The following is a 22413-nucleotide window of genomic DNA, read 5'->3' as shown; positions in this document are numbered from 1 at the left end:
AATAGAATCGAAATAAGGTTTATGCCAAGCTGCCCATGCATGTCGGGTCCTTTTTAATCAAAAAGAAGGGAAGCCCATTCCGGACCTGGCGCCCTCAAGGGCTTAAGTTTATTAATAGCCCATAATGTATCTTCTATCGTCCAGGGGCAAGGTTCATGACTCTCAGTGTTATCATACTTAAAGTGGGAGCATTGGGCACCCAACGGAAAGTTAAATTTGCCCTCAACAAAGGGGACCCAGGTGTTTTCTAGTATTACATCAGCCCCAAAATAAGGCCGTACCATCCACTTTGGAGTTGATGGTCTTCCAAAATTGTCTATTATCAGCCTCTACATTAGCTTAGATTAGTTTATTTATTTGTAGAGTGCACCTAACCCTGAGGTATCTGGGCGCTTGAGCTTAAAAACAGTCGTTACAGGTATAGTGTACAGGATTGGTTAGACAATTAGCTGTTGACAAGTCTAAAAGCAGCCTCAGCATATGTTGGTTATCTTTTAGGTGGAGTTCGTGTTTCTGCAGCTTCGACTGAACATCTTGGGAATTAAGATGCAATGACCTATGGTTTCATAGACAGGACCTCTACCTTGTGCAGTCAATCACTCCTTACGCCATTGCTGTAACACCAAAATATCTATGTTATAGTTTTTCATTCTGCAGCAGACTAGAGTCTGTACCATAAACATCTCCTTTGCTTCATGTGAAACAAGAATCCGTTTCCCCAGAGTAAATAGCTTTTAAAAAAAAAATATTTGAACCATTTTTATTCATTCTACCATTGACACAGGCATTCAGGCAATTTTACATGAACACTATGTATCGAAATGGCACATGAAAAAATAGTATCATTAAACACTAAATTAATAATTACATTAAAAAACGATCAAGTATTCGCAACAACAAAAAATAACAACCGCTACGGTTTGCCAACTCGCAGGAGTTTATTAGGTGATATTTAATAGCTGCAGTACACATAATTCAATATACAAAGTCATTACCTTCCATCATATTTCAATTTGGATGATGGATAAAATAAACTGCATGAGCAGAAAACCACCAAGACTACATTGCAACTCAATTTGCGGGTCTCGAGGCTTCCCTCTGCAGTAGAATTACTCCTACACCTCGAGTGGACCTTTTCTATAAATTGAGTATTTAAGGTGCAAGTTCTGAGCTTGAAGATGTTAGAAGGGAAGTAGCAGTATCAGCAGGGGGGTGTAACAGTTAAATCCCCCCAGCATAAGTGGGTCAAATTCATAATTTCCCACTTTTCGAAGTTGAAAAGAAATTATTAAATTGTTTCCAATTACTGCCCCCGTGAAATTGTTGAAAAACAAATCCTCCACACAAGCAATATTTTGCATCACAAAATAGCTTAGTTTGCTGAAAAATATTTCTACAAAAATCAAGTTAGAGGATTAATCAGCAAAACAAGTGGACAACTCTAGTTAAGAGGTTATTTTTGTTTATTGAAAAGGAATCGCACAAGAATAATGTTCAGGGTGTTCTATCAACTATATGTGGATTTATCTGGTTTAAAAGTATTTTCGTTACTAGAAATAAATGCACATTTCTTAACAAACTAAATGAATACCTTTCATCTATTGTGTTACAAATCATCAGCAACAATCAATTTGATTACGTTTTTGTAGTTTCACCAATTTCGAAACTTTGGCGACATTTATTGCACAATTATTTCTAAAATTGGTGAATTTCAAACTGACACACGTGCACATCCCTAAATATAGGAACTAACTAACACATTTGCTGTGCTTTGCACTAAACATGGGGGGCATACAAGTCCCGTGAGCTGCTCTAAGTGCAAATAGAACTGGAAACTGCTAGTTAAAGTTAACCAATGGAAGAGCTGACAGAAGGAAGCACAAACCATGATAGCTTTCTAGTTTCTGAATGAAATGCCTGCAACGTTCATTTTCAACTTTATTTAAGACGTTTGCCATCCATTTATAAAACTTGGGGAGCTGAAGCAGATGCAACGTTCAAAGAGACTTAACCTAAACCTTGACCCAAAATCCCCAGAGCTTTACACCAGGCAGCGCAACAAAGGACAGCACAAGCAAAATCCAGACCTGAAAATAAGGCATTAAAGATAGGCATTAAAGAAGCTCAATATCTTATTTCAAGTGGCTTTGACATATGTTTCAAAGGTGCCTAGATGTGGTCCCTGCATGACCGGATGTATTCCTTTTGCAACAGGCGTTTTGAAACAATATTGTTGTAAGTTGGTGCATTATAAAGCACGCATAATTAAATAAATAAATAAATACATAAATAAATAAATAGGGAATGATCCCAAGAATTCCCTGATTCTGATCAGCCAAGTTGTGGGGTTCTCTCTGGAGTGTCCTTAGCCATGCCCCTGAAATGTTTAATTTTCAGACAAGTCATGAAACAATTGAAAAATGAGCTCTCGAAGTTCATCGCAAATCACAACATTTCCTTGTACTCTCTTTCAGGCTTTCAGTTTTTATATAGGACTTTCGGTAAAAACTTCTTGTGAAAAACAAAAGATAAAACATAAATGCAATGCTTAGAAATTGAGAAAGGGATAAAGATTCAAATTTTTGCATTCTTAATTTCAGGGTTTTATATGGTATTCCACCATCTTGTAAGGGATTTGGGGTACTTTCTTTGGAAATACACACACAGTAATAGCCTTACCAGATGCAATATTTCAAGGGTACGTAACCCTTTAGAAGGTTGGTACTGCTAAGCCTAGAAATGCTGTATAATGCAAATACTATATAAGGTCAACATAAATCAATTGAAGAGAATACACTTCCGTGCCCATACAAGGGATGGAAATACATGGAAAGCAGCAGTTGAAACTACTACTTTTCTGTGTAAACACATGCATGGAAGTGTCATTAATATTCCTTTCCCACATTTCCCCACTCCCCTGTGACTTCGTGGTCTATAATGCACATCCCGGTTGTGAATGATCTATACCGATGAGAATTCCTGGAATACTCACACCACTGAACTTGTGAGGTTTTGGTGGATGTAAAATGATCTCAATCATGCTGTTCCCATCTTCATCTAGTATCCTGGCTTGCACCATTATGTGTTACTACTGACTTCTGCAATTGTATTCGCTCTCCACTCTTGCTTCTCCACTCTTTTTGACCGCTTACTCTCTTTTCTCTCCTCCTTTCCCTTCTCCCTGTTCCTATCTCCTCCCCTTACTTTCTTCTATGCACTTACTCTATCAGAATTGTCCCTGGACCCAATATGATTGCAACCTCGTCTGTTTCATCCACCCTCCCATTACTGTTTTTTTCCTTCCCACCATCCCTCCAGCACTATCTGAAATGTCGTCAGGCCTAGTATGATAGTCGCTTGTTTTGTTCCGCCCGTCCCTTTCTGCACCCCTCTCCCTCACCTTTTGTTTTTCTCCGGCTCTACCAGAAATGTCGTCAGGCCTAGTACGGTAGTTGCCTGTCTGTTTCCATTTCCTTCCCACTCTCCCCCTCCCTTCCTTGTCTATGTCTTAGCTCTTGCACTACCTGAAATGTCGTCAGGCTGAGTACGATAGTTAATTTCACATCCTTACTGTTCAAGCGCATTTCACATCCTTACTGTTCAAGCGCTCCCTCCCTTGCCTTGAAGCACTTTGAAACACATTGTGTATAGGAGCTATATAAATAAACGATCATATCATATCATATCATATCTAATTTGGGTTTTAGTAATTTACCAAAACTCAAACTCTTTATGAGGGTGTATGGTACACACAGGTGTGATTAAAAACTACTGCTTCTTTTTACTCTTTCCACCAAACCTCACAATGGGGCAATGAGTGATCTAATCACAAATTGCCAGGTTTCTTGGACCTCAATTTAGGTTCCCCTGAAGAATAACGGGGCTGAGGCAAACGTGTCAAGCCTCAAGTTGTGTAGGTAGCAGTTTGAATATTATTTGACATCTTTATTTTTGCAAATGTTTATTTCCCTTATGTTTAAATTGTCGATTAGTTTCGTCTCTGGGTGTCTTTTGAAGATCTTTCCATAGTCAAAGTCAGTCCATTTATATCGTAACATTCTGTAGATGTGAACATTTTAAAGAAAGTGATTAAGAGGACTGTAATGTTCACTGATGGCTACAGTGAGTTACAGTGAAACTGTTAACTTGCCTAACCTTTAAATGTGTAGCAACTCTGCAAGTGTGCATCCATGGTTTATTTTTGTAGTGTCCATAATTTTTCCTGGACTATTTTTTGTGTGTGTTGTATAAAGAAATGTTTTGATGTTACCTATTTGACTGTGCCTACTTCTTTTGTCTGTTATGTGTCACTGAGAGTTTATTGTAAACGTATTTGTAATCGCTGATAACGTCTCAAACAGTATAACCCTGCAATCTTGTATTTCAATTTCATTGCTTTTCAGTTAAGTTCTTAATTTTCCCAGACATTTTTTCTCATGTATTTTAGTTTATAATAGCATCATTATATGAGAAAGTCCAGCCCATCCAGCTCAGCTACACTGTCTAATGCGACTGTCCTCCTAGTTACTATTGCTTGAATAATTTACAAAAATTATTTGGGCCTGAAGAAGGCTACAGCATACATAAGAAATGTGCTAGGTTGAAACGTGTTAACATATACGCTACTGATTATCAAACAGAAAAAAAGAGCTAAACTTGCCACCAAAAATTCGTTTTCTAAGCCTGATAAAAATAGAAGCAGAAAGGTTCTGACCCTTTTCACTAACCAATCACATTTTACATTTTTAAAGGAAAACCATTATCTTCCAACCGGTCAGTGAGAACCAGTGAATTTACTGAAAGTCATAGGAGAAATGTAATCAAATGTGCCCCCTCGCCTTGTCCTTACATCAAAGAGGGGCTCCCTGTCATCCCTTCTGCCCATCCTTCAGCAACGCTCTTTTCCAGCCTTAGTCGACCCATTTGGTGTGAATCATCACAAGTGTTTTCATTTGATGACCAATCGCTGTGGAAGGCTCATAGGCCCCGGGCTTTGGTCAAGAATATAAAAATAAAAATCATTATGATAACCATGGCATAAATCAGGAAACCAAAAATATTTGAGATTGTTTTACTCACTTTTCATGGAGCTTTTTCAAACTTGGCAAACTCGGATTTCTGACATGCAACCCCTCCCATATGTTGTAGGGTACCTTGGGAAGTAAGGAGAAAGGCTTTACTGTCTGTGTTTTCTTGGGCATGGGTTTAACATGGCCAGGCTCACCATGCGGGGAGTACATTCCAGACATATCCCCTGGCATGGCAAACACCTCTCCAGCCATTTCTCCTTTCTGCCCTACACCCCACACAATATAGTTGAGACCCACAATACTTTTGCTCCAACTACACACATAGCTCCACCATCTTTTCCTTGTAAGGCCTTCCGAAGCACCTTATCTATCCCTCACTCTCACCCCAACTATCTACCCAACTTTGCTCTTCCCTACCACTTCTGAATGCTGTATCCTACTCCGCTTTTGCCTTTCTGGGTGGCAAAGCTCTTCAAAGAGAACAAAAAGAAATCCAAATTATGGAAAACTGCGTCCCCTGCACACTTTCTAGATGGCCTAAAGCCTCGTTGAGTTAAACAAAGTTTTGAAAATCTCTAGTGATTCAAAATTTTGACAAGAGTTCATAAAGAAATTCAATAGATCATTTTGCTTTTTGAGAATACAAGGGTCTTCTCCTTTTTATTGATTTTTTCTGTGATGGCCCAACACGTTTCGAGATTTATATTCTCTTCATCAGGGGCTTACATTTTCAACATAACTTTCACAAGCATCTATAAAGAACATATATAGAAAGGAAATTACATGAGTGTCATGCTAAATTCAAAAGAATGTTTTTATGACATTTTTCATTCAAATAAAAGTTTTTTATCCAAATTCAGTTCTTTTTCCCTTTTCAAAAAAAACACAAATACATTTTTAGCAAGAATAGTCAAGAGATAGACAACAAGTCCCTAGTGTCCTTGGATGTCTGATGATACTGAACTGTGAAATTATTTTGGTAATAGACACTTATTGGTATCGGGAAGAAGTTTTAGTATGGGCAGGGTTGTGCTAAAAAATGGCGGTTTAAACACACTGTGTGACCAGTAACATAATACTCAAATTAGATGTGGTGTTTTTAGCAACTGCTTTATCTATGACCATTGTGGATATACATGATGTAAGCATTCTGGGAGAAACTCACCCCTCTTCTAAAGGTCTGAAGAAGTGGCTCTATTACAGGTGAGGGAAAGGGGTTCCCAAGTAGTTTCTTTACTGAAGTGACATCTGTACCGAATATTAGCTGATTCTTGTCTCCTAGGGGAGAATGTGCATATTAAAATCTGAGGACCTGGTTAAGAACATGGGCATAAGGAGGTAACCCCTGTATAGACTTACCAATTAGGAGTATCGAAATGGTCCGGTAGCGGAGATGCGGTCCGGAAGCACTGCTTTCCGACCGCATCTACCGCGAGTGTGTTTATTTATGTAAAAGTGGTCTGCATGACGTCACTCGCGCATGCGCGATGTCAATCGCGCATGCGTGCGTGGCGCCAAAGTTGATGACGTCACTCGCAGTTGCGCGCGCGGCGTCATAGTGACGGAAAGTAATACAAAATGTAGAGTGATGGAAAAATTGTAGTTTCTGAGGCCATAGGGTTGACATTTGTACAAGTAAATGGCTGCGCCACCATAAGTGACGTACAAAATTACAACGTGGTTACTGTGCGTAGAAACGAGGACCTTGGCATACTGAGGTTGTAATATGATGTATCTTAGGATTTAAAGTAAAAGGCGGAGATTTATTTCAAAAATTCGATTTTTTAGAAAAACCGGGAATAGATATATTTGTAAGAAAAAAAGAGCGCCTGTTAGTGAAGAAGAGGCTAATATGGCCTAACTTGGCTTAATGCAAGGATGGACATTTTTGCAATTAAGGTCAGCTTCTGATGTTCGAGGTAGCTATAGAGCAATAGCGTTGTTATATATGTTAAAGGCATGGAGTGTAAAGCGTATTTTAACAACATAATAGAATAATCATTATCTGCCCCATAACAGTTGGGTGTACATTCTTTTCCAGATTTCATAATATATGTGGAATCAAAAACAGTATCTAACCATCATAATGTATAATAAAAGCATGAAATATAAGGCATACTTTAGTAGCAAAGTAAAATGTTAGTCATCTAACCCATAATCGCCGGGTGTACAATCTTGTCTAGATTTCTGTTAATAGTATCCAACTACCAACATATGGTTTAGATTACTAACTATTTTCGATCATAAAAACATAAAGGAAACGAACAGGAATTAAGAAATGGCCCTTATGACTTAGATGTATGTCTACAGGAACGGCCCTAAGTAATATTCTTCATTTAGACCCAAAGGGGTCATCGCATTAAGTTTGTTTATCCAAAACAATTCCCTTTGTGCTAGCAGTTTGGGTAAGTTACCTCCCCGGCTGAATGGGCGTATAACTTCCAGTATTGCTAATCCCATTTGGGAGACGTTATGTCTCATATCTTGAAAGTGGCTGAAGACCGGTGAATTAGTGTTTTTTGTCCTGATACAGGATTTGTGTTCCGTCCATCTATCTTTGGCTCTCCTGTTTGTCTTTCCAACATAATATTTGCCACAGGGGCAGCGTATTGCATAGATAACATTTTTTGTATCACATGTTGCAAAGTTCTTTAGAAAGATCTTTTCGCCTGTCTGTGGATGGCGGATATGGTCACCTTTGATCAGATTGTTACAGTGTTGACAGGCAAAGGTGCCAGCTTTTGGTTTGCTTAATGTCCTCTGTGATGTCGGTTTCACTCTTTCTTTCTTTCAGCTCTTATTAGTTGATCTCTGAAATTCTTTCCACATTTATATGCCATCATTGGTGGATCTGGAAATAGATGTGAAAGAGTTTTATCGGATTTGATTAGTTCCCAATGTTTGTAGATTATTCTTTTTATTTGGAAACTCTGGCTTGAATATCTAAGCGTATGTATTAGATTTCTATTTTTTGTCCACTGTGACATCCACGAAATTCACAGAGGGTTTCCGTGCCTTTCCGAATACCAAATATATCATGACTGAGGACCCCATAGAGGTACCGGATGTTTGAAGGTACCTCTATGGGGTCCTCAGTGGCCCCATCCTATGCAAACATCTTCATGTATCACTACGAGAAAACCTTTGTACTAGACAACCCCACTTGGAAAAACAAAATTGAGATTTGGTTGAGATATATCGATGATATATTTGGTATTTGGAAAGGCACGGAGACAGAACTCTTGAATTTTTGGAACTATCTGAACACCTGTAACCCAAGAATAGGGTTCACAATAGAAATTGGCAAAACCCTCGGTGAATTTCCTGGATGTCACAGTGGAATATACTGGCACAAATCTTAAAACAAAAATCTTCCGAAAACCTACAGATGTCAATAGCTGCCTACACCATGCGAGTCACCATCCGAAAGACTTGAAAGACAATCTACCCTATAGCCAGCTCTTACGGGTCAAAAGGATAACCTCTGAGACTAATACATTACAGGATGAATATGACATGATGAGAAAAAGATTTCTAGATAGAGGATTTCCTCCAGAAACAATCAACAACGCTATCACTCGGACTGAAGCTCAGGATAGAAACACTCTCCTACAAGGTCATCAAAAGACGGAAAATAGAAACCTAATACATACGCTTAGATATTCAAGCCAGAGTTTCCAAATAAAAAGAATAATCTACAAAAATTGGGAACTAATCAAATCCGATGAAACTCTTTCACATCTATTTCCAGATCCACCAATGTTGGCATATAAACGTGGAAAAAATTTCAGAGATCAACAAATAAGAGCTGAAAGAGTGAAACCGACATCACAGAGGACATTAAGCAAACCAAAAGCTGGCACCTTTGCCTGTCTACACTGTCAACACTGTAACAATCTGATCAAAGGTGACCATATCCCCCATCCACAGACAGGCAAAAAGATCTTTCTAAAGAACTTTGCAACCTGTGATACAAAAAATGTTATCTATGCAATACGCTGCTCCTGTGGCAAATATTATGTTGGAAAGACAAACAGGAGAGCCAAAGATAGATGGACGGAACACAAATCCTGTATCAGGACAAAAAACACTAATTCACCGGTCTTCAGACACTTTCAAGATATGAGACATAACGTCTCCCAAATGGGATTAGCAATACTGGAAGTTATACGCCCATTCATCCGGGGAGCTAACTTACCCAAACTGCTAGCACAAAGGGAAATGTTATGGATAAACAAACTTGATGCGATGACCCCTTTGGGTCTAAATGAAGAATATTACTTAGGACCGTTCCTGTAGACATACATCTAAGAGTCATAAGGGCCATTTCTTAATTCCTGTTAGTTTCCTTTATTTTTTTATGATCGAAAATAGTTAGTAATCTAAACCATATGTTGGTAGTTGGATACTATTAACAAAAATCTAGACAAGATTGTACACCCGGCGATTATGGGTTAGATGACTAACATTTTACTTTGCTACTAAAGTATGCCTTGTATTTCATGCTTTTATTATACATTATGGGGGTTAGATACTGTTTTTGATTCCACATATATTATGAAATCTGGAAAAGAATGTACACCCAACTGTTATGGGGCAGATAATGATTATTCTATTATGTTGTTAAAATGCGCTTTACACTCCATGCCTTTAACATATAGAACAACGCTATTGCTCTATAGCTACCTCGAACATCAGAAGCCGACCTTAATTGCAAAAATGTCCATCCTTGCATTAAGCCAAGTTAGACCATATTAGCCTCTTCTTCACTAACAGGCGCTTTTTTTTTCTTACAAATATATCTATTCCCGGTTTTTCTAAAAAATCGAATTTTTGAAATAAATCTCTGCTTATTACTTTCAATCCTAAAATACATCATATTACAACCTCAATATGCCAAGGTCCTCGTTTCTACGCACAGTAACGACGTTGTAATTTTGTACGTCACTTATGGTGGCGCAGCCATTTACTTGTACAAATGTCAACCCTATGGCCTCAGAAACTACAATTTTTCCATCACTCTACATTTTGTATTACTTTCCATCACTATGACGCCACGCGCGCAACCGAGAGTGACGTCATCAACTTTGGCGCCACGCACGCATGCGCGATTGACATCGAACATGCGCGAGTGACATCATGCAGACCACTTTTACATATGTAAACACACTTGCGGTAGATGCGGTCAGAAAGCAGCGCTTCCGGACCGCATCTCCGCTACCGGACCATTTCGATACTCCTAATTGGTAAGTCTATACAGGGGTTACCTCCTTATGCCCATGTTCTTAACCAGTTCCTCAGATTCTAATATGCACATTCTCCCCTAGGAGACAAGAATCAGCTAATATTCGGTACAGATGTCACTTCAGTAAAGAAACTACTTGGGAACCCCTTTCCCTCACCTGTAATAGAGCCACTTCTTCAGACCTTTAGAAGAGGGGTGAGTTTCTCCCAGAATGCTTACATCATGTATATCCACAATGGTCATAGATAAAGCAGTTGCAAAAACACCACATCTAATTTGAGTATTATGCTACTGGTCACACAGTGTGTTTAAACCACCATTTTTTAGCACAACCCTGCCCATACTAAAACTTCTTCCCGATACCAATAAGTGTCTATTACCAAAATTATTTCACAGTTCAGTATCATCAGACATCCAAGGCCACTAGGGACTTGTTGTCTATCTCTTGACTATTCTTGCTAAAAATGTATTTGTGTTTTTTTTGAAAAGGGAAAAAGAACTGAATTTGGATAAAAAACTTTTATTTGAATGAAAAATGTCATAAAAACATTCTTTTGAATTTAGCATGATACTCATGTAATTTCCTTTCTATATATGTTCTTTATAGATGCTTGTGAAAGTTATGTTAAAAATGTAAGCCCCTGATGAAGAGAATATGAATCTCGAAACGCGTTGGGCCATCACAGAAAAAATCAATATAAAGGAGAAGACCCTTGTATTCTCAAAAAGCAAAATGATCTATTGAATTTCTTTATGAACTGTTGTCAAAATTTTGAATCACTAGATATTTTCAAAACTTTGTTTAACTCAACTAGGCTTTATGCCATCTAGAAAGTGTGCATGGGGCGCAGTTTTCCATAATTTGGATTTCTCTTTGTTCTCTATTGTATTCCGGCCCAGATACCAAGGCCGAGTCCTTCTCCCCTGCACCTTGAATCCTACTAAAACATACCCTATGAATTAGAATATTTACATAGAATTGCTATTTGAATACTCGTGTGCAAGTGTACTTCTGTGTTTTGGCAAAGCTCTGCAAAACCATAACTCATGGCAAGAGGAGCTATGCAAATGCAAGATAACACATCAATATGCAGAATGTTTATTTGGTGCAGAAATAGCCTTGATATCACCAGCAGAGCTCCAGCCACATATTTAAATATGGATATAATCTTTTGAGGACGCTAGCGTTGCATCTTTTCAAAGAACCTAGTTGGTGGTGAAAGTACTCCTCATGGAATGAGACCAGATGCCCGACGAGCACATAAAGAGCCCATATTCTTTATACCTGTCACACCATCCGCAATATACAGGGACACTCTTTAATGTTCTAAATGATAGCCCTGGTTGCCTAATAATTGGGATTCCTCTAGGCAGCAAAAACGAACTACACCCCACAGAATAAAGAGAGGTTTGGCAATTGCAACGATGCTTACATTGAAAAACGCTTTGTCTGGCAATTCATTTTTATTTGTATTTATTTGTGTTCAACTATCATGGGGCCTGATTTACAAAACCACTTTTGAATGGTTAAATTCCACTGAATAAGGTTTTGTAAACCAGGCCCCATGTGTGGTAATAATGCGGTGCAGAAAGTGTCAAAACTGTCTGTCGTCAGCCATTTTTGGTGGCCAACGTTTAACAATGGAAATGCAACATGAAATATATGGAGCTCATGCATTTCAAATGGGTGTTTCACGTTTTGTTGAGTATGGATTTCATGGGATAAGAAAAAGTTAGTGTTACAGTCCATGGCATTATTGTAAATTAATATTTTCCAGAAGACATGCACACAACTATTGCATTTCTTCTCCTGGGTCACAAATCTATCCTCGGTAAGGTACCACTGTATCTGTCCTCCTCTATTCAACTCTACAAGCCTTCTCGTAATCTCCTCTGTGCTTCCTCGAGTACCCTCGTGGCACCTCGGCCACTGTGTGCTTCCTCTCGCTTCCCGCTTTTTTCTCTTCTTGCTTCACTTGCATGGAATTCTCTTCTCCCAGACATCAGAGAAACAGTCCAAAGGGGCTTGTTCAAAACTAAACCAAAAGCCTACCTCCTTGCCTTCGAGTTACCTTCTTAACCTCTCTCTCATCTGCCTGCTAGCTAACATTTTTTCCTCGCCTCTAACCTGCGTTGTCCCTCACTTCCTCTCCCTCCACTCGAGCACTTCATCCACCATGGTAACATCCCGAGCACAGCTGACTGTAACGCCTTCCTGCACTTAAAAATGTCTGATATTCATTGGGCTTAATCTATATATTAAAAAAAAGGTAGCAGGTGCCCCTCTCTAGAAAGAACATGGCATGATAACCTGTTCAGTGGTTTTCACCCACTTTGAGAGTCTGCAGCCATCGCTTTTTGCTCACTGTACTTTTCACAAAAGAGGAGAACCATTTGCATATGAGTCTTTGTCCTGCCCAAAAGGGCAGTCCAGCACCTAAATGCTAGCCAAACCTCCTTTGAACAAGAGTACCAACAGCAACCACAGGCAAGTGTTTCAGCCTTATTGGGCCTCATCAGTGAGGTGGAGCTGTGCCTCTCTGAGCACAGTAACCAAGGGGTCCACGCCTGGGTTCCCCCAGGTAACTTAGGGTAAACAACCCTAAGATCCTTGCAAAAATACAAAAAAGGTAGCAGGCGCCCCTCGCTAGAAAGGACGTGGCATAATAAACTGTTCAGTGCTTTTCAACCACTTTGAGAGTCACCAGCCATCGCTTTTGCTCACTGTACTTTTCACAAAGGAGAAAAATCCATTTGCATATCAGTCTTTGTGCCGCCCGCAAGGGCAGTCCAGCACCGAAATGAAGACCAAACTCCTTTGAACAAGAGTACCAACAGCAACCCCAGACATGTGTTTTAGCCTTGTTGGGCCTCATCAGTGAGATGGAGCTGTGCCTCTCTGAGCACAGAGAGCAAGGGGTCCACATCTAGGTACCCAGGTAACTTAGGGTGACCAACCCTAATTTCCTTGCAAAAATACAACAAAGGTAGAAGGCGTCCCTCACTAGAAAGAACACGGCATGATAACCTGTTCAGTGGTTTTCACCCACTTTGAGAGTCTGCAGCCATCGCTTTTTGCTCACTGTACTTTTCACAAAGGCGGAGAACATTTGCATATGAGTCTTTGTCCCGCCCACAAGGGCAGTCCAGCACCAAAATGCCAGCCAAACCTCCTTTGAACAAGTGTACCAACAGCAACCCCAGGCAAGTGTTTCAGCCTTATTGGGCCTCATCCGTGAAGTGGAACTGTGCCTCTCTGAGGACAGTGAGGAAGGGATCAACATCTGGGTCACCCCAGGTAACTTAGGGTAAACAACCCTAAGATCCTTGCAAAAATACAAAAAAGGTAGCAGGCGCCCCTCGCTAGAAAGGACGTGGCATGATAAACTGTTCAGTGCTTTTCAACCACTTTGAGAGTCACCAGCCATCGCTTTTGCTCACTGTACTTTTCACAAAGGAGAAAAATCCATTTGCATATCAGTCTTTGTGCCGCCAGCAAGGGCAGTCCAGCACCGAAATGAAGACCAAACTCCTTTGAACAAGAGTACCAACAGCAACCCCAAACATGTGTTTTAGCCTTGTTGGGCCTCATCAGTGAGATGGAGCTGTGCCTCTCTGAGCACAGAGAGCAAGGGGTCCACATCTAGGTACCCAGGTAACTTAGGGTGACCAACCCTAAGTTCCTTGCAAAAATACAACAAAGGTAGAAGGCGTCCCTCACTAGAAAGAACACGGCATGATAACCTGTTCAGTGGTTTTCACCCACTTTGAGAGTCTGCAGCCATCGCTTTTTGCTCACTGTACTTTTCACAAAGGCGGAGAACATTTGCATATGAGTCTTTGTCCCGCCCACAAGGGCAGTCCAGCACCAAAATGCCAGCCACACCTCCTTTGAACAAGTGTACCAACAGCAACCCCAGGCAAGTGTTTCAGCCTTATTGGGCCTCATCCGTGAAGTGGAACTGTGCCTCTCTGAGGACAGTGAGGAAGGGATCAACATCTGGGTCACCCCAGGTAACTTAGGGTGACCAACCCTAAGGTCTGTGCAAAAATACAAAAAAGGTAGCAGGCAATCTATGCATATCCACGTATGTATTGTCCCCGAAGACTGTTCCATTTACTCCCCTCCACAACTTGGTCAGAATGTCCCTCACCCCATTGTAAGAAGCTCACTGCTCCCTGTCAAATCTGATTTCTTATCTGTTCTACGTTCTTTTGTGATCAAAAGAGCATTGTTCCTCCTGGACATAAATAAAAGAATAAATAAATAAATACATTTTAAGAAATTGCCAGACAAACAATGTAAGCATCATTGTAATTGACAAACCTCTCATTACTCTGTGGGGTATAGTTCGGTTTTGCTACAAGGTGAACAGGTGCTGATCTATTTGCACCTCATGTGATAACTGGCATTTTCCCAACTGCATATTCGTGTACAAATGTTGGATTTGAATGTTATGGGTGGGTAGCCTAATACAACGTCACACTTATTACATAGTTGTCACAGAAATGTACATTGCCTTCAGGTTGCCGATAACGAGGCTGATGTTAATGTATTTGCAACAATACAATCTCCATTCCCCAGAAAATCAATCACGCTAACAAACTGCTTCTTTTACGCTATGGGACAGAGGCAGACTTTGATTCTAAGAGCGCCATTGGATAGGGTATAAATAATTAATCTGTAGACAGCCACAGAGCTGAAATCGCTTATTGGACAAGTCCAACCCAACGAGGAGAACTTAATCAGTCTTGGGCAGCATTCACTGGGGGGGAGGAGGGAGCACCCTGGGAATTTTAGCCAGAGCTGCCTCAACATTCCTCACCCGATTGCAATTGATTTATGTTAATAATCCTGCAAGATTTCTTACATATTTTGGGCTTTCCTACATATTTTGCTGATAGCGTCTTTCCTCACCGCAGCTCTAATTTTTTTGGTTCTCGTGGGTTTTGAGTTGCTCCCTGTTTTCAGCACCCAGATTTATCATGTTCGTAGTCTGTGAGGATTCATTAATGCCCCTTTCTATGTCACTGACAATCTTTCTGCTTTTCAAGGAGCAACCTCTTAGCTGCTGGCTGACCCGGGAGGAATTCTGGAATGTGCAATCCAAGGGCCGTTGCAAATACATATGCACTGCACTGATGATGCACTGCTGCTAATGTGTTCAAGCATGGGTTGTGGCAATCAACGGGGCCAGCCCACCTTAAGAGGAGAGCCCCCTTAAGGAAAGAGAAGGGAAGCCAGAGAGCACGGGGAGGAAGGGAGGAAGAGGGGGGCTAGTAGAGCCCAGGACACTTCCCTGGTAAAGGGAAATAAAGAACGTTTGAGATTCCCTTGTCTCTGTGTGTTCCTGGGGATTGGGGTGCAGGGTCTTGAGGTGTGAGACCTCATCAAATGGAGGCCAACTAGGATGCAACAGCATGAGCAAATATGCAAATTCCAGTCCTAAATGTGTTAATTCTATTGTCTGACAAAGGACCAGTGATGATATCGGGTGCCCTTAGTGAGTACAACAGTTGCTATACTATGTATTACTTTGGTAAAAATTGCAGGTGTTTTTCTGCATTGCTCACATTTCTTTAGAAACATATATTTTGGAAATGTTTCAGAAATGCACGTTACAGCCACAGATCACTGCAGTGTGCATCTGTGCTTTTTCTGTAGATCAAACTACTGATCAGCAGATTCTGATCAGGCCCTTGCTGGAATGTGAGGGTAGAGAGGGTTTGGGGAGGTAGATTCTGAGCACTATCTGACCTCCGTGGACCCTGGGATTCCAAATCTCTCAGTTCTAGGAGCGTAGGAGGGGCTAAACATTGAATAGGGGTGCACTCCAGCATGATTTTGCCAGAGCGAGAGTTATTCCATAATAAGGATATGTGTTGTGTCATGTGGTATGGTATGGTAAAAGAAATTATAAAGGGGTCATGAAAAAATATAGGGATGTAATACAATAATACAAGAGGTAGTCTGCAGTCAATATCCTCCATTATCACCTCGGAATGGGGTGCTGTCCAATTAGGATGCTCGAAACGCGGGCTGCATTCTCTAGTACAAGCCTACTTTCTGAGTAGCTTGGATGGCTAGCTCCCCTCTCACTTCCACACTCACCTTCACCACTTAATGGTGTATTTTTTTTAAAGAAAAAGTAAATAAACGTTACTTTCTTACGTGGACCGGCACCGTGCAGTGCAGTTGGCAGTTTACAGCGCTTTCCTGTTGATGATGTCACAGTCATCAACATGGCAAACAGACTTGCTGACAGCAGCCCTATGAGGCGCCCGGGGCCAAGCAAGAATGGTACATTTATTTTCTTTAAATAAAGAAAAAGACACCATTATCCCCCTTTTAGGGAACTACACGGGTGCTAAGCCCCTTAGCGGTGTGCCAACCTTTTTTCGGTAATGGCACTGACACCCTCGTTCAGGGACCCTTGCTGCACTCGGGTCCTTAACTTGGCCAACGGGTAATTACCTACAGAGTCAGCCCGCCGCCTCGAGGCATATCACCTCAGTAATCATCTCATTTTAGTCCACATCTCTGCCAGATTATGTCTCATTTGCATTTAAGATGAAAATCCTTCCACACAACGCAGAAAACATGCATGTAAACATTCTGACACATCCATATATTTCGAGAATGTTTTATCACACAGCCTAAGTCCCCTGATCCCTTTTTTGCCCTAATGCAGATTCAAGCAGCTTTCCTTCCCTGGGTGCTCACAGCTGATATCTCTTTGTACAGTTTGGCACAACTGGCAATTTTATGCCAATTAATTTGTTGCATTGCAATAGTGGATCACTAGAAGCACCTTTGAGTGCCGCAGTGGCAGGCCAGGAGGGCACAGCCACACCAGACAGCAGGTGGGAGGACATGAATCACTACTTGTGATCAACTAGGCTGCAAAGCACTGGCACAACATTGCACACGTGACAGGTGAACAGGGGTACATAGGTGAAGCCTCTGAGAAACATAAGAGAGCACCAGTGGAAGCACCGGAGAGCAGAAATATACCAGACAGCAAGCGGGCAGGATATGGACCAGTGTTGGGGATCAACTCGACTACAAAGCACCAGAACAACATTGCACATGTGTGGAGTGAGCAGGGGTTGAAGAACCTATGCGTGCCATATTGGGAGGGCAAGAAAGCACAGACATACAAGACAGCAATAAGGCAGGCCATGGACCACAGTTATAGATCAACCAGGCTACAAAGCACCAAAAGAGCATTACACTTGTGTAGAGTGAGAAGATGTACCGAGATGAAGACTCTGAAGAACATATATGTGCCACAGTGGCAAGCCAGGAGAGCACAGCCATAACAGACAACAATCAGGCAGGACATGGACCAGTGTTAGGGATTAGCTAGGCTACAAAAGACCAGAACAACATTGTAGATGTGTGGAGTGAGCAGGGGCTCAGAGATGGAGCCTCAGAAGAACATATGAGTGACACAGTGGGAAGCCAGGAGACCACAGGCATAACAGATAGCAAGAGGGCAGGACATGGACCAGTGTTATAGATCAACCAAGCTGCAAAGCACCAAAACAACATTGCACATGTGTCAGGTGAGCAGGGGTACATAGATGAAGCCTCTGAAAAACATATGAGTGCCACAGTGGATGGCCAGGGGAAGTAAAGGCATACCAGAGAGAGAAAGGGGAGGGCAGGGACCAGTGTTTGGAATGGACTAGGACACAAAGTACCAGAACACCATTGCACATGTTTGGTGAGCAGGGGTGCAGTTCCAAAGCCTGAAAAGAACATATGAGTGCCACATTCAGAGGCCAAAAGAGCGCAGACATACCAGACATCAAGTGGGAGGACATGAACCAGTGCTTGGGATCAACCAGTGCACAAAGCACCAGATCAACATTGCACATGTGGTAGGCGAGCAGATGTGCAGTGGCAAAGCCTCTGAAGAACATTTAAGTGCCACAGGCGTAGGCCAGGATAGTGCAGACATGCAATACATCAAGTGGGAGGACATGAGCCAGTGCTTGGGATCAACTAGTTTACAATGCACCAGAACAACATACAAGGTGAGAACGGGTGCAGAGGTGGAGCCTCTGAAGAACATATGAGTGCCACAGTGGGAGGCCTGGAGAGGGCAGACATACCAGAGAGCACATGTGGAGGATATGAACCAGTATTTTGCATCCATTAGTGTTCAACCATTTAGTATGATCTCCAATAGGTGATGGACTCTCCATTCTAGAAATTCAATCAAAGAGGAAGGACTACATGTCCTCTAAAACAAACACTACTCCTGGCATAGTGCCAATCAACAATGGGGGGTGGGGGGTGTAACACGTGAGATGGATTTCCATTATTTGAGAAACAAATGGGTTTTTAATCCCTTAGTTCATAACGTGGAGGCTGTGGGCTGTGCTGAAAAACATGTTTTTATTAGAAATAGCTAAATGAAAAACCCATCACATCAATTAAACATTGAAAGAGAAAATCTGTTTGTTTTTTAAAACAAAAGACAAAGCACAATTTTTGGATGAATGATAAAAAATATTTGGAGGAACACAACAAATATCTTTCATAGACAACACAACAAATATTTTTTATAAACCCAAACACTCTACAATACACGCAAAATTGGCATCCGTATTCTTCACAAATTCTAAACAATAACATATAAAACGCATTCTCTGATTATTTGACAAACATTCAAAGGTCATACATCTGTAGTGCGAACAGGCAAATGGCATTCTAAAACACGCCAACCCAACTAATATGGTATACCCTGACTACTTAAGATATCAACTCTTTAATTCACTGCTAGTTTCAAGGACGTCTAAATAGCCAATGGCAATGGCACATGTTCCACTCTTCATCAGGGGTGAACACCGAACTGGAAAATACATCAACAAATGATTGTGTCACCAACACAGCCTTCAGCCTCCATATCACCCAGTGTGCCCACTTTCACTATACACTGGGTGATATAACCAATTCCCCTTAATTAATTTGCACTGAACAGTTTTTCAGTGGCGGTACACACTCCATGTGCACACTTTTACTTCCAAACAACAGTGTATTCCAAATGCCTCTATCTCACCAGGGGCACATCAGCAGTATCTCTGGCTCTTTCTTTGCGATCCTGTCATCCAGAGGTGTAGGCAGGGTAGGGCCTGAGGGGCAAGGCCCACCCAAAATCTGTAAATGCCCACTCAGCGCTATTTTTGTCAGTGCGGTGGGCCCAACTACATTAGCATCAGGCCCCATTTGCTAGACAATCCTGGCTACACCTCTGCTGTCATCGTAAGGGCCAAAGTTAGAATGCACATAATGGTTACCTTATTTGGGTGTGGCATCTAAATAGTGCCAAACACTGGATTCGTAAATGTGCCCGTCTCAACACATGGTCTGACTGCAAAAGCAGAAATCAGACAGTAGGGAGTCCGACGCAAACAGCGTAGATCTCCTATCTATGCCTTTTAATACATAAAGAACTCACCAATTGGAAAACCCTATCTAGCTTAGTTCCGCAGTATGACTACACACAGAGAAAACTGTTCAGATACCAATTCACATACTTGATTCCACTGTGAAACAAGAGAACATGCCATCAATGTAACGGTAGCCTGTATGTACCACGTACCGTCTCATAACTCTGAGTTTCTACAGATCAGACTCCGACTCAATGCATAATATCATTCGGCCCGCACCTCTTTTTGGCCTATCGTTCAGGTAGCGTTAAATGGCGCTGCCTTCTCGTTCGGTGCCTGTGTTGATCTGTTGATCTATATGATTGCTCAGTCATTTATCTCCGTCTTTGGAGTTACTGAAGGACGTTCTATTGTGACCATTTCGTGCAGTAAATATATGTGTAGAGATTTAGTGGACAAATTGGCAATATATTTGCCATCATTAATTCTACAAAGGGAGTTTGGGTTCATCAAATCTTTTGTGCATAAAATGCCCTGTCCATAAATGCTATCCACAGAGGGGCCAATGATAATGGAATGGCTTGTGCAAATGGGAAATTGGGGAAGACTTAAGTCTTTTCAATGCGTTGTCTCTTGTCTTTGTGCAATGTGTTATATGTACTGAGCAGATGCACGCTTGCCATTTCTGAGGGTTGTTATAATGCTGGGGAGTGTTGTGATTGACAGCTAAGTGAATGTTGGTGTGTGTGGTGTTGCTTGAAGGTTCTCAAGGTGTCAGTTGAGACCTGCGCTGTATATGCCTGAGGATGGCCGGTGGGTATGCCCCTGGAACATAATTAGAGTAACTGGAACCTTGTAACATATGTGAATAAAGTTATGCATCTTTCCATCAAGGAGCCATGTGTCAGTGATGTTCTATTGATGAAAAGATCCATTTAGTACCCTGGAATGGAAATTTAGCACTATCAATGTAGAATAATTCCATTATTTTTTTAAAGAAACAATGGAGAATGGGCCTCATTACAAGTATGGCGGTAAGGCAACAACGGTGCCGGTATCGCTACCGGCACCGTTGCTACCATACCACCATACTAGAACTTCTGCTTGTGAGTGCTCTTGCAGCCACCAGGTCTGACCTGGTGGCCGCACGGGCACCCGTGAGCAGAACATGATGGCCCCATTTGGGGCACAAATGGGAATGGGGATGTACAGGGTCTGGCACCCGCGAAAGGGCGATTACCGGGTTCAACTGGGCCAGAATAGCCCGGTAATTGCCCATTCGTGGGTGCCAGACTCGGATTCGAGTTTGGAGGTAGCCTTGCCGGTAAAATCGTAGTGAGGCCCAATGTCTCTTTAGTAGTTCGGGTTCATATAGGTGTAGAAAAACTATTGTTCATTCACATACTCACAAATTTGACAATATTGTTGTGTACCATAAAAAGTTGCTTAGGCAAACTATTCGATCTGTTTTAAATAGCAATGATTCCTTAGAGATGGGTTTAATGATAACTGTTAAGAATAATTATAAGAATGGGCACAGCCATTATAAATACCACAAGAGTAAGAGCAGACCTCATTAGTCTACGTTTAGATGAATCGCTAATGCTTAGAGTACCCTGCAATTTCGTTGGCTTTTTATCCATTAAGCGTTTGGTATCAGACATGGCACAATTACCTGTATTCAGGTTCCCTATAAACGCGCGTAATTAGACATGTAGATTGGATATTTAGATTAGTCCCATGTTAATAACACACACCAGAGTGAAGATTGCAAATATGTAATGTCTTTTAAGCTAGATTACAAAGCGCCACAATACATTTATAGATACTTCAATATCCTATACCAAGATGGCTGACGGCACTAGATGTGACTGGCCATCTTGTTAGGAGATGTTGCTATGACAACCATAGCGGTCCCAAAATAGCAATGCGACACGAACCGCAGTTCTGACGGTACGAGTGCGCTCAAGACGTTACTATTCTGCATGCAGGTAAGCACACATTATCCACCTATGTAGTTGAGTGGCATCTAGTTTCAGCAACACCTTACAGACTAAAATCACTGATTGTTCTTAGGAAAGAGTACGAACACCTCGCTACGCGCTGGAACCAGGATTAAACATCAGCCAGGTCAGATCGCTTACACAGTCACAGAGCATGTATACTTAGAGCGTGACAATCACTAACTGCACCCACTTACTCGCCTAATAAACATCTGCACAGAAGGTCATTTAACAAAACGTGATGGGATAAGCAGATGTGCCTGACATTTTTAATTAAGCATGTTTACCTTTCATAGTCTGTCACTAAACAGCACACTATTAGCTAAGAGCCACAGTTTTTTCATAGATGGCAGAACGGAACAGTATTTCTGAAAGTTTTTACAGACCAAGATTAAACAGTGATTATTTGGAAAGTGAACACGTTTTTGTAGCTAGGGGGACACCAATAGTTAAGGATAGTTTGATGGTAGCACCACACACCGTTGAATATCATGGTAAAATAGGTGATTGCATGAAATGATATGGATTGATTAACAGATTAAATATATTTTCTTTTCTTTATATGTTTGTCCATATGTTGTTTGTCTTTCCTCTGTGGGTACCCTGTCATTAGGCATATTTACTACTAGATATGATTATGTTGCAAATGATATACAGTGGAACAATGATTAGATAAGGCCCCGACGAAGGATTAACATCCGAAATACATTGGCCATTTTACATGGTTGCTTAA

This window comes from Ambystoma mexicanum, chromosome 5p, assembly GCF_040938575.1.
Source record: "Ambystoma mexicanum isolate Mex_15411 chromosome 5p, UKY_AmexF1_1, whole genome shotgun sequence".
Lineage (NCBI taxonomy): Eukaryota > Metazoa > Chordata > Amphibia > Caudata > Ambystomatidae > Ambystoma > Ambystoma mexicanum.
The sequence above is the reverse complement of the archived record's forward strand: the minus strand, read 5'-3'. Positions refer to the sequence as shown.